At 39.2% G+C, this 13,559-nt stretch overlaps 1 protein-coding gene across 9 annotated transcripts in view; it reads left to right on the forward strand.

The window, feature by feature from the left end:
* Positions 1-13,559, forward strand: part of LOC137108762 (beta-1,3-galactosyltransferase 1-like) — a 100,275-nt gene continuing 86,716 nt past the window's right edge. For 4 of the 9 annotated variants that reach the window (XM_067493763.1, XM_067493758.1, XM_067493764.1 and 1 more), the window contains exons 1-2: positions 1-396; positions 1,883-1,933. The gene's annotated coding sequence lies outside the window, so the exon portion shown is untranslated. Of the gene's footprint in view, positions 401-1,882; positions 1,934-13,559 lie in introns of all 9 variants that reach the window. The other 5 variants (XM_067493762.1, XM_067493757.1, XM_067493756.1 and 2 more) reach the window with 2 other exon arrangements.

A 13,559-nucleotide genomic window follows, 5' to 3' on the forward strand; every position in this document is an offset into this window, starting at 1 on the left:
TGTGTGTCTTAGCGCTGGTTTTTGGGAGCCTATCCGGGCTGTTTTTCAGTCCCAGTCCGCCTCTTTTCCCCCTGAATCCTCCTCTTCAGTTAACAGAGACGTGGGTGTATTTTTGCCCAGATGCCATCAGATCACTGAGGCACGACAAGCGGTCGCTCCGTTGCTTGAAAGTCAATCTCCGGTAAACAAAGCAGCATCACACCGCTCTCTCCCGGCCTAGGAAGAGGAGGGAGGAGGGAGGTAGCCGCTGATTGGACGGCTCCTCTGCTCACTTCCCTCCTCCACGAGCGTGCCGGTGCGCAGAGGAGGAATCCGCGCGCTGTGGAGCAGAGCGGAGCGGACGGACGGAGCCCATCGTGTACAAGTTTTAACGACGGGACACGGAGAACAACCCGAGTAGGTGCTGAATAATGCTGGGAATAGTATCTGTTTTTGTGTTTCGCTTCGTGTGGTGTGTCTGCGCCTTTTCAAGTCACTGTTGTTCTGCTTCAGGCGCTCTCCCGCCACAGGACGGATTCTGGTTTGGGGAGTGATATTGATTTAACGGTGCATCGGTGGCTGTTTTGTTTACGAAAGCTCCATTTGACCCTTGCTGTGGCAGGTAATTTTGTCCTCCACTGTGCCGGAAATACTGCTTTTAGTTGGCTGACTGCTTTGTGAGGTGAGGTGACTAAAGTTGCCATTCGAGGTTTACTTTAAATACGTTTTACTTTGCCCTCTCCGAGGCTGCTCGGCGGCTCGGCACAGGTGCCTGGAGCTGGTAACCTACTGTGTGTGTGGTTTAACGGCTCAGTGGGTTAGTAAGGCTCATTGATGGACCTAATCTGTCGATTTAATTGCGTGCAATCATTTAATTAACAAGTAGGCTCAACGATGTATTGTTGGCATTTGTGTGTCTGTGTGAGAGAAAAAAGGAAGCTTGGCAGAGACAGGCTAAATCCAGATGAGCAGATGAGAACATTGTGCATTTCATAAAGCTGTACACTTTACAGCCTCCTATCTAGTACAATGATTTATCTGGCTGCTAATCCATTTCACTTAACATGAACTAGTAAAATGCACCTGTCCTCTGTTTCATTGCACAAAGGGATGAAAGTCACTGTCACTCTGTCAGATACTGCCACACTTTCACAAGGAAGTGAAAAGGACAGTGAAAATGAAAAGCAGGGGATATAACCCTCTGTGGCAAGCAGCTCAATGGGGTTTTAGCTTGTAGTCAAGGGGTCATAACAACAATTCACAGCCAGTGTCTCTGCTTGCTGTGAACAGTATGCCTAAGCCTCCAAAAATCCATTTCTAGAGATTTATTTTGACAGTTGCTTTGAAACATGAATACCAGAGATCTCAAATGCATCTCCCTCCTACTGGAGCGATCCTCCTTTTGGAATTACACCACTCCTTCAAGTGGCTACATCAATACTCCTTCACACTGTTTCCCATCAGGGAGTAATACCAGAGGAGCCAAGCCCATCTCTTCTGTGAGCACAGTGGCTTTCAACCTTACAATGCTGCCTGGGTCGTTAATACCAGCAGCCCTGCCAAATTCTCTCATTTAAGCCTGTATTCTGGCACATGGCCAGTTACTGATACTGTACAAGTGGAAAGGAAATAAAATGTTTCATTTAATTTCAGAAATGTCCCACAGTCCCACATTCATCTCTTGTGGCATGAATTAGAGTGTGTTTTAAAATCAATGACATATCAAAACAGGCACTTCATACACATGGCTGATTTTATTATTACAGTGATGAACGTGGCTTTTAAGGTCTAGTTTGGTGATAGAGGAACTGACTCTGTGTTTCTATAAAAGCGCAAAGGTGTGTTAGTTATTCTCAGCTTGCTTGACTTCTTTTTTAAAAAAACACTTTTTGTCTGTTGGCAGATTACAACATGACTGTAAAACCTAAAGTAGAGGAGGGCCACTGCAAAAAATGTGAGTTTTTATTTTTTCCCTTAAAATTAATTCAAGATATACAAGTCAGAATTTATCAAGCCAGAAATTTGGCATTAAAGTCAGAATTCTGAGAAACAAAATCTAAACTCAAATCAATTTTTAGAGTGGCCCTAATCCTCTCCCCTAGGATTTAAGCAGGACTCCAACTTACTGCCCACAGTTACATTATTGCAATGTGCGCCCTACACACACTCATTATTGGTGGTTGGCACGTTGGTCAGTGGGAAGCCCGACCCAATCCACACTCTTCCTTCTCTGCCATCATTGAATATGCACTGGTAAATAAGCAGCACCTAATTGGACGGCTCCTCTGCTCACTTCCCTCCTCCTTCGGTCTCCTTTCCTACATCTCTTACCCCTTTATCTTTACTGAAAGGTCCTAAAGCCCCTAATCCTCTTCCATAAAATGTTTAATTTAGATCACAACAAATATTGTTATAATTCCACAATCTACCATATACACTCCTCTAAAAAACAACTGTGATAATGATTGTGATCAGTAATTTACTTCTTCGCCAATGAAAAAGCTGCTTAGAATTCCCTTCTCCTGACACAGTGAGTTTAACAAAAATCAATGATTTTCAGCCTATTTAAAAATTCTGCCTGAGTAGTAAATCACCATTAAACACATCTTCCTTACCACAGTCCTACCACATCCCTTGTATCTATAAAAAGGCTGTTTACATCTGTTGTGTTGTAAACTACATCTTATTGACATCCTGTGAGAGGAAGCAAGCCCCTGAGTGTGCATTTAATAGGCCTAGTTTTAACTAATTTAACCCTTGTGTGGAGGTTCTATATGTAGAGGCATCCTCGCTGTTTGAGTTATTGACTGAATGTGACACTCCGAATTGATATTTTGAAATGTACAATAAAAATTGTGACGCTGTTCTCACTGGAAGGAGAGAATAGCAAATTGAAGCCTTGTTTTGTGGCTGAAATTAATCTTCAAGAAGCCCTCAGGCAATACCAGATTCTCTTAATTACATCATATTTTTGCTCTGGAAGTGATTGGAATTCGATTTATAGTGCAACGCGGCGCTCCCAGAAGAGATAAACTGCATGTGACAGTGATGAATGGCGTTTGTAAAGGCTGCAATAGAACAGTGTATTACAAACCAACATATTAACTCGTTCACTATTTCAGTGCATTTACACTTTTGCTCCTGTTTCTTGTCAACACAGTTTACTGGGAAAATCTGTCAGTTCGAGACTTGCTGTTTGTTACCGTGTGCAGTGGCATTTGGGTGCCCTCAGGGAACATATTTCTTTCAAGTGTACAGCTTGGCTTGTCAAATGTCACTGCTGTTTTGTCAGAGTCTCTTTTGGAAACTGCTGCTTTATGAAGACCTTTAGTTTACATTGAAATTAGCTTTTTCTCCCCCGTTACCACTATTAGTTTAATTTTACATTTGGCAAACCTGCTCTGTTATTCATATATTCATAATAGGACTTTTTTCATTAGCATTTCACAGGAAGGAATCCATTATAGGAGGGGATGAGGAGATGCCAATTTCTCTGCGAGAAAGTACAGGGCATGATCGCAATCCCAGACACGCCCAAGACATGTTCGTTGACTAGTGAGCAGTGTTTGCATCACTGTCTAAGCACCTGTGATTAACATCAGGCTTACAGACACAACCTTAATGCTCCCAGCAGGCTCAGATCCTCTCTGATCTCGAATTGCATGGTCTGATATGTGACTTGGCAGCACAGTGGTAGAGTGGTTAGTGCTACAGCCTCACAGCTAGAAGGTCCCTGGTTTGAATCCACAGCCGGCTATGGCCACTCTGTATGGAGTTTACAGGTTCTCCCCTTGCTCCAGCCTCTTGCGACCTTGAACAGGATAAGCGATTACAGCTAAAAGATGGATGGATCAGTGGATGGATACATGAATTGAAATCCAGTAGTGTGAAAAAAGCACAGATGGAACATTGAGCAGAAACCAGCAACAGTGTTGGAGAATGAAATGAGCAGGACGTGTCATTAATCGAATGCTGTATCCTGCAAACAACAGTTACCACTAGACTCATTTGAGATTATGAATAAATCTATCTCCAATTCATCTAAAGCAGGCCTTGCTAAACCTACCAAACATCTCAGTTCAAAACAGCACTCACAAGTCCTACTAGCTGACATGTCGGCAATAATGCAGTGTCCTGCACCACTGTGACAAATGCCTCAACACTGTTCTGTGTTGAGTGTGTTTTACACTTTAAATATCTTCACTACACGTATGGTAGAACAATGTTTTTTTTTCTTTTGTTTTTTTTCTTTCTTTTAGAAAAAGTGTAATTATAACTTACAGTAATTCAGTAATTATCTTTGTCTTAACAAGCTGGAACAAGTAAAAGGTTAAAATGGCAACTGTAGCTGTTGAATTCTCATTTTGTATTATTTCCTTGATTTAGTAAAACAACAAAAACAAAACAATTGACTTAAGCTCAGATAATAAGTTGTCTACAGTGTATTACAGTCTATACATTTAAGTTCAAAATAGGGATAAGAATAGCGGCTTTCAAAAACAGTTGAATTAAACTTCTACACTAATATAATTTCATCTTATTCTTTTTTATTAGCAAAGAGCAATGGAAAACAAAATAGGTAACAGCAGTTTCTTAATTGTAGCCGAAGGCTCTTACTGCTCAAATTGACAGGCATTACTGGGGGCAGATTAGATTAGCTGTAACTAATTATTGTTTCATTTGGCAAAAGCTAAAATGAAAAGTTGTTCTCTGAAAGCTAGTGTTTGTAGTACACTTTCTTTTCCAGTTAAAGTTTGGCTCGGACAAACCAACAATTTGAATCTGATCACATTAATAGTTGTGAATCAGGACTGTCAGTATTTAAAGTAGCTGATTGCTTATCTCTTTTCAGGTTGTAGCTAGGGCTGCAGCTAACAATTTTTGTCACTGGGTATTATGCACGCTCACTAGAATTAAAGTTGATAGAATGCTATCAAACCGCATCCCCTGTCAAAGCTGCATTTTCAAAAGAAGAAACAACACTGTTTCTTTCTTTTCAGTACTGTTGCACAAAGATGGCTAGCAGTTAGCTCAGTAGATGTTAAATGTAGATGACAGCTAGTACACAATTTCTGTAATGTCTCATTTTTTTGTTTTTAAACTGCAAACGTTTTAAATGTATAAGTTTGTATTGAGACCTGTATGATTCAGATCAGTGAAGAAGTTAATTCAGTTAGTCTACAAAGCAACTACAATACAACAGGGGACTATGTTATTTTTAGAGACCGCATGATAGAGTTTCCTTTAATATTGGTAATCAACTGATAGAGTTTAGACAACAGTCCACCTTCTAAATTCTGTGTGGCAAATTTTTCACAAGTAATTTGATCCCAATAATTCAAAATGGTATTAACCATCAATGCAGATGCTATGATGTGCTGACTCTTAGCTAAAGTGGCCCTGATGCTTTTACACAATAAGAGTGGACAGATAGATTGATTACCATCAGAACTAAGCAAACCTGTGTATTTAGAACTGACTCAGTAAGAAAATAAGTAAGTGTTATGGCCCTGGTCTAGGGGAACCTAGACATAACAAGATGTGCTCCACCACAGTTTCCATTCCTAAGCAAAAACCAGACCAAGTGTTCTAAACGACAGCAATTTTATATGCTTTGGATGTGAGAGGTGCCCAAAACAACAAACAAAAACTCTAGCACCATCCCTGTCTTACCTAAGCAAACCAAACAAATACAAAAACAAATGACAGGATGTCTAACCTGAACTCCTTACCCAAAACAGGAGAAAAATTAGTAAAATAAAAGGGCTTCTCACTCCTATTGTGGCTACCTGGAGCTCAATATGTACAGCGAGATATATTCATAATTATTTACAGAAAAAAATGTTCACAGAGCTCTCTGTGAGTCGAGTGGAGTCCAAACAGAATACTGAGTTGGTTGGGAGTGGCAGAGGTGGACCGGGTGGGGCTGCTGACATCGTGGTGTATATGGAGGAAGATGCTCCATCCTGTCCAATCAGGTGGCGATAATCAGTTCGAATGGCCCAATCAGTGACGACCACCTGTGTCTCAACACCCCCTCAGATACACCCACACAAAACACAGAGGAGGAGGAGAAAAAGACAACATAACAATAATAACACACGTAATGACTTAGGTCATAACATAAGAAAGTAAGAAATCTCTTTTATCATGATCTGAATACATAAAAATATGCCTAGATTGCCCCCTAACATACAAAGTCTTTCTTCTCATTATTGCTGAGGTGTTTGTTATTTTGTTTGGTTCAGTGGAACCACAAATACAGACCTGTCATTTAATTTACAGGGGATAATTGCAATTTAAGTACGAAAGTGTAATAAAAATCTGATATTTTTCTCAAATGTTAGTCCTGACTCCAACAAGTTATTAATCATTCATTCATTTCTGTACACTATTCCCTCTCAGTAAGCAGTATTTTCTTGTAAATGCTCCCCTGTGGAAGCATCCATGAATGTCTCTCCAGGAGTCACAAGTGTGGTTGACCCTGACCTCTTCTTGGGAAAGGCAAACAAAACGACAACTTCCCCCAAGGGATCACATCATTGTTATTCACTTGACCTTTCTTTCTGAATAATTAATTCAGAAGTTGTTCATTTTAATTGTAACATGATGATGCAGAGCCGAGGAGGAGAGCACTGCCCAGTTGCCCGTTTTCATGCAGAATTAATGATTTCTATGTAACAACTCATAATTTACAATGCATTAGATTTTATGACTGTCTGGCTGCACTGTAATTACTGATATGAGGAGGCTGTAACTTATAAGGCTGTCATCTTTTATAAGGTCTTGAGCTTTGTGCTGCTTTGGCTGTAGGATTTATCTCTGATTCCTTTCTTTCTCTTAGGGCCTTCACTGGTTTTCACATTGATGTGTTCTGACCTCTGCTGTTTCCCCACACCAGCTCCCTTTCTGGCTCTCTCTCTATCTCTTAGCCTCATTCCCTCTGTCTCTGTGGAGAAGGGTTTGGAAAGCAGCACAGCCAGCTATGTGTTTCATCTGTTGAGCTTAGCGCGCTGTGATCATGTCTGTGACGGCCGTCCAAAGTTTATTGGATCATTTGATAATCTCATTGGCCGGAGCTTAGCCATGCGTGTCCCCAGTTCTGTGAATGAATCCTTAGGCACAGATGATAGATTCATATCCAGCAACACCATACTGTGATCAAACAGATTTTTAGTCACTAGTCCTTTTAGCAACATGGCACATGGATAAAACAATAAACAGCCTGGTTGTTTGTTAATACAAATGTGCTACAATGGTATCACTGTAGCATACCAACGAGAAACTAGATAGTACTGTGCAATTTTATTATTTCAAAAATGTCTCCTGGCAGAACAAACCTCTTTACCATAAAATTAATGTGAACATTACACTCAGACAAACTGATTGTTGATGAAAGTAGTAAACCTTTATTAACAAACTAGACATATTCTAACAATATAAATGTACATAAGAACAGAACATTATACATACAAACAAAGGGTAACAGGTCTGAGTGAGCTGGACCCAGAAGGGGCATATTACATTCCACTTAACTAGCAGGTCCCATCCTTATTGACGATATGTTTTAGGTTGATGAGATGAATTCTTTACCGCAGCCAGGTTTGATAAAACAGCCCTGTGTTTACATTATAAGATTAGACTGAGTTTTTTAGGGAAGCCTTGGTTTAGTGATGAGTTCCTTTTTGTTTCACCAGTACACAGCTCTTGGGGTCATGGCAGCTTGTCTTGTATCCGATAGCTTGGTTAGAGTAAGATCAGGGCTGTTAGCTTCATTCGGCGCCCCCGCATAATGTTATCTCATTCTGTACCAGCTGTGGTTGCACATTAGCTGCTGTTGCCTTTCCATTTCCATACGCAAGGCTTTGCTGCAAAGCCTGGTGAGCCTCCTCCGCCACCACACTTGGCATGGGATGAGCCTCCCAGCTCTTTATTTTTTTTTTAATTGGGTTGTGATGACGGGACTTTGCTGGATTGCCAAGCTGGCCACTGAGACTATTGATGTCTCACAGTTTCTCCCTTTGGTCAAGAGCGCAATTGGATTTTCATTGGAGTAGAGGTAAAAGGATGAGGGCCCTATCTGGCTGTTTGGCCTCCAACAGCACTGAATTTATAGACAAAATACAAGGAAGCCTTGTTTGCGTTGGGCCTTGCTTCAGCATTATCTCTGCTGCCGTATGGATACCTTGTCACTCTAATTTTGAGGTTTAAAATTTAAAGTTTATAGTCCATTATGCTGAGCATATTTGGACGCCCTGTGGCTTATGAATCATATTCAAACCCATCCATTTGAAAATGTGTGCCTCAGTAAGAAGAGTGTTTTTTCCAATTTAAAAAAAAAGACTTGTGGAAGACATGTTGGACATTAACATTGTGCTCCAACCAATCTTTAACATTTTCAAGGCAGATGGTAGCTTCTGAGTAAAAGCATTATAATTTTTTGTCTGAACCACCCCCCCCCCCCCCCCCCCCCGACACTTTTTCTCACTCTCTAATCCTCTTTATGGAAGCCCAACATGGTTCCATACTGATATTTATATGCAGCAGGGTTCAGGGGAAAATGGGATGAGGAGTCAAAGTCATGCTGTTTTTAATTCTTCTGCTAAATTAATTAAATACATAGAGTACAGCTCAACACTCCATCACCATAGAAAATTCTATTTTATTTTTGGAGACTGTATCTATACAATTTTATACAGCTTTTAGTGTAATTCTCTAGGTGATATTAATATCGTGCTGCCTGCACAGTTGAGTTCAATCAGCATCTCTTCTCAATGAGCACAAATTCTTTAGTCCTTAGTGGACTCAACTAACCTATTTGAATAGTGTGTTTGACTCCTAGGTCTAAATATAGGAACATGCACTATTATGTGTGCACAAACATTATACAGAACCTCATTACTCTTATTCTAACTAGATGTAGCACTAATTGTTCCAGGTATGTTTGATACGCTTGATGCGTGTTTAAGTGTCTTTATCCTTCGAGGTCAGTATGTAAATTTGACATTTCCTCCTCAAAGAGATGTCGACCAAATTGATTTTGAGGGCAGGCAGATTTAATGTGGAGCAAACTCATCCCTATCTTATCCCAGTTGGTCTTGTTAACGGCCTTCTCTCTTAGCAGTAAGGAAAAAATTATAGTATATTTATATAAAATTGAAAGACCCAGATAAAAAACTTTCTGAGGTGACCTTCTGGACCAAACTGGGTATTATCATATCTTAATCATATTTAGAAGTTTCTAGTCACTTATGCTCATTATGCTATAATTAATGACCCATAATGACAAAGTGAAATAATACTTTTAGAAATGTTTGCACATATATTAAAAATCAAACAATTAATTTTACAATTCACTGAAACATTCTGAGCCTTTGCTGTGGTAAACTGCACCTTGTTTACTTAAACTGTTTCTAGAACTTAATTTGAGCCCACGTGTGACAAAGCAATTCACACACCATATCTCAAACTAAACTAGCCATTAAGTCCATTGAAAACTCTGTAGACCTCTATAAAAACAACTGGCAAGGCACAGATCAGGACCGGGCATAAAACCATTTCTTGAGCTTTGAATATCCTCAGAAGCACAGTGGCCACAATAACTGTAAAATGTTTGAAACCAAAGGGACTCTTTTTAGAGTTTGCTGTCTGGACAAACGCAATAACCAGTCAAGAAGAGCCTTACTCTTCCCTGCAGAAATTGAAAAAAAGGGCCAAAAGTACTGCCAGGATTTGCCATTTCAGCATTAATCATGTTGGTTTCAGTTTGAGTTTTTTTAAAACATTTGCAATAAAATTTTTAAATATGTTTTACCTCATTTTTTCTTATTGAGTGTATTATGATGGGCAGATTTTATCCATTTAAAATTAGGTCTACAAGTCCAAGTGTGTAAAAAGCAAGGGAGGTCTGATACTTTCTGAAACTACTCTGTTCTTTCCTTTGTATTACCCAGTTTATGTAGTTAATGCTTGCATGCTTAAAGATACACTCCAGTCCAGTTGGTCCTGTATCTGTAACAGAAGAGTCTCATTTATTCCTTGTGTTGTGTAGTTAGGCTCCTTGAATGATAATAGAGGACTTTTATTCAGCACATAGTTTTAGAGCATTGTACCTTTTTTTTGTGCATATGTTGACCACTTTGGCCTTTGTTAGATTGCAAGTGTGTGCCGTACATAAAACCAAACCAATTTGTTGATTTATTTAAAACAATCTATCAGTTGCTTTTCACACATAGTTTTAATTTTTTAAGCAAAATGGCAAATATTTACTATGTCGGATTTTCCAGTGTGAATGTTTTCTGCTTTTCTTCTTCTGTCTTCTTCTTTATCCTCTGATGGTAAATTTAATGTATTTAGGTTTTCTACTGTTGATCATTCCAAACATGCAAGACATCCCCTAGGGCTCTGGGAAATTGCAACAGCCACATTTAATCTTTTTCTGACATTTTTAGACCAATTCATTAATCAATGAATGAAGAAAATAATCACATAGACCAAAAAGCCCCATGTGGCAGTAGCAGGGACAAATGAAAAACAATATTAGAAATACATCTAAGGAAGGGTGCACACTCAGTTTTCCTCTTTTATTTATTGCACCAGACGTAGTTTATTTGTTGTTTGACTTGCTCTCATAGTGGCACAGAGGTAAAAAAAAAAGCTTCCCTTCGAGCATCCAAGAAGACATGGGGATAGAGGCAGAACACATTTGAAGTTGGTTTGGTACAATCATTTCTTGTACATACTTGATCTCAGACATACCAGGTGCTTTTTATTATTTCTATACTCCAGGGAAGCAACACACAGTTTTTTTGTGCGATTTGGTTCCTCTCTGAGTCTGATGCTACTACCAAATGTTTGCATGTTGTTATTATCAACCAGTTAATCCAGTTTTTGGCTTTATTAAGTCTTGGTTCATACTTAACTGAGAAGAAGAGACTGTTCCACCATTGCTGCCTGATTCAGAGGCAAAATTAGTTTCCTTCAACTCCTTGTTTTTTAAGCAGATTTTTGTTAATGAAATACTTTTATGTAAGAAAAAGCTGCAGTTATAAAATCAGAATTGCATTGTCCCACCTGGATAGACTAGTTGTCAGAGGTACAAAGAAAACCATTTGACGATCAAACATTACTCTAGTTACTTTCCACTGACATTGCCTCCTCCCTCTAGGAAACGATAATCCTCACCACCATCAAGCTCTGCTTTTGTAATTGACAGGGCGTCTGCAGCATCATCAGTGCTGCATCCTGGCAAGGTTAAGTCCACTGCATTTTCTACCTAAGTTTTGTTTTATTCAGCAATTATTCAGAAGCATTTAGCGCTTCATTTGACAGAGTATTTGGTTATGTTATTGCTCCCACTGTCATTCTTCTTCTACTGTGGATTTTTTGGACATTATAAATTTTTAAAAAATCTTGCACTGTCTGTTAAGGGTTCTGGTCATCAAAAGGGATTTACCCTGGGCATCGCTCTTTCCCCTGGTTTTATTTCTAAAAGTGTTGATATCTGTCAGGGTCGCCTTGTCTGACCACAAAGCAATTACTTTCAAGGGTCTGTTTCTCATATTCCTCCCTATTGCTCTCCTATTGTTTCCCTTAGTTTCATCTTCCTTTCATAAAAGCTAAATCTGATGGTAGTAAACAACAATGGTAAACAACCCAATATAGATTTACATAACTAATTTAATAACAAATGCAAAGTTGCCCTTTTTATGCATTTGCACCAGCCATTATGTTAATAGGTTGTCCATATGTCCTGTCGTTCATTACTTTTCCATTTTTGTGAAAACGAACATCTTAAGGGAGCTTCTTCAATTTTGCCATAGACATCTAATTGGACTAACTGATGAACTGACTGATTTTGGTGGTCAACAGTCAAGGTCAGTGTGACCTCATGTCTGTCCCATGCTTTTATCACAATATCTCAAAACAGTGCTCCAATTTTATTACTCATGGATGAAATTATTACAATTTGTGGTTGGACAGATGTGTTTTAACTGCATTTAGTACTTACTGATATACTTTTGTGGTTTTTAATTATTATCTTTAAACCTTTTATACAAAGGTAGTTTCTTTATTTTTTGTGATAAGTTTAACACAACAGCCCAATTTTATATTGAAGGTTCACAGAAACTGTAATAATTGCCTGTAAGTATCAACAAATACTGCATTAATGTGAAACAAATGCTGTCAGTTGGAAAGAAAATGTTGTATTAATTTTAGATTAATGCAGCAACACAATCAGATAAGGCACATTTCAGAACATTTTCTTCATGTGCATAGCATATGTAGTGATTGTAATCTTGACATACAGATCATTTTTCATTCCTTCACCTCCGTGATTACTCCTCCTACCTGAGGGAAAAGCAGCGTTGGCTCAATCATAAGCACCTGGTGACCTTTCTGATGAAAATCTGCTGCAGGGAAACTCTATTACATTCATGTAATTCAGCTGACTTATCAGTGATGCATCAGAACCATGGAAAAGTTGCTGTATCACCCTGGCTCTATAATGTTATAGAGAGAAAACAAAAAACTCCATTAATAGAAAACACATTCACCAAAAGACGTAAAGTTACCTCAGTTAGTATAGCTATTATTTTTTTTAAGAAGTACCTGCTAACTAAACCTATAATTATCCGTTCCTCACTGTATTATTCTTAATTTCTGTGAAAAAACTACTGTAGATCATACTGTGTTACTACTTGTTTAGCACTAAGCAATATATGAACTGTGTTGTTACTTATTGTATAATGATTTTTGCAAGACTGAAAAATGTCAATACTTTGCTCTCTAAATCTCAGTGTTGGTCTTGAACTGTCCAAAAATGCACAGTGAAAATGGGCCTTTGAAGTATGATTTTTAGCTGGAACAAACTGACAAATGTTTGAATTTAAAAAGTTACGGAATGATAATGAGGTACAGGCCAAGGTGAATATGCTGTAGCTTTTTTTTACTATACACAACCTTCTCTTTTATCAGATAAAATTTGGAGCATATTCCTTTTATTGCACTATTATTACTTATTTTAGTGTTTCCTTTATGACAGTGTGCTTTTTCTGTAATGTCCTGCCTGCACACTGTGGAAAGGTCCCATGATGTAGAGTTATTGCTCCCTTCAATCACTCCATATTTGGCAGTAGGCCTTCCATTTCCTGTGAATTCATCACCATTAAGAGAGCAATCAGTGGTGCTGGAGATCAGCTCAGGCTATAGGAAGCAAACAGTGTAGACGGCTGGTCCAGATTCACCTCCTCCATCACTTTATCAAGTGCTATGATCTATTGAAGGAGAAAGCTGGAGCAGTCTTCAAATAAAAGCAATAACTCTGTGCCTGTGGAGAAGGAAATCAGGAGCCAGACTTGTCATAGCAAGCCAGACAGCCCCCCCCCCCCCCCCCCCCCCCCCACACACACACACACACACACACACACCTGTGCATAACTTTCTGAATTTTCCTCCTCCTGCACCCCACCTCAGCCTCCTTGTTGCTGCCCTCTCACTCAAGTTTATCATCAGCTGCTCCCTGTAGATGGCTTATTGCCTTTTCCACCCTCATCTGTCCGCCTGGCTGAGAAGGCCTC

The sequence above is a fragment of the Channa argus genome, chromosome 23 (assembly GCF_033026475.1).
Source record: "Channa argus isolate prfri chromosome 23, Channa argus male v1.0, whole genome shotgun sequence".
Taxonomy (NCBI): domain Eukaryota; kingdom Metazoa; phylum Chordata; class Actinopteri; order Anabantiformes; family Channidae; genus Channa; species Channa argus.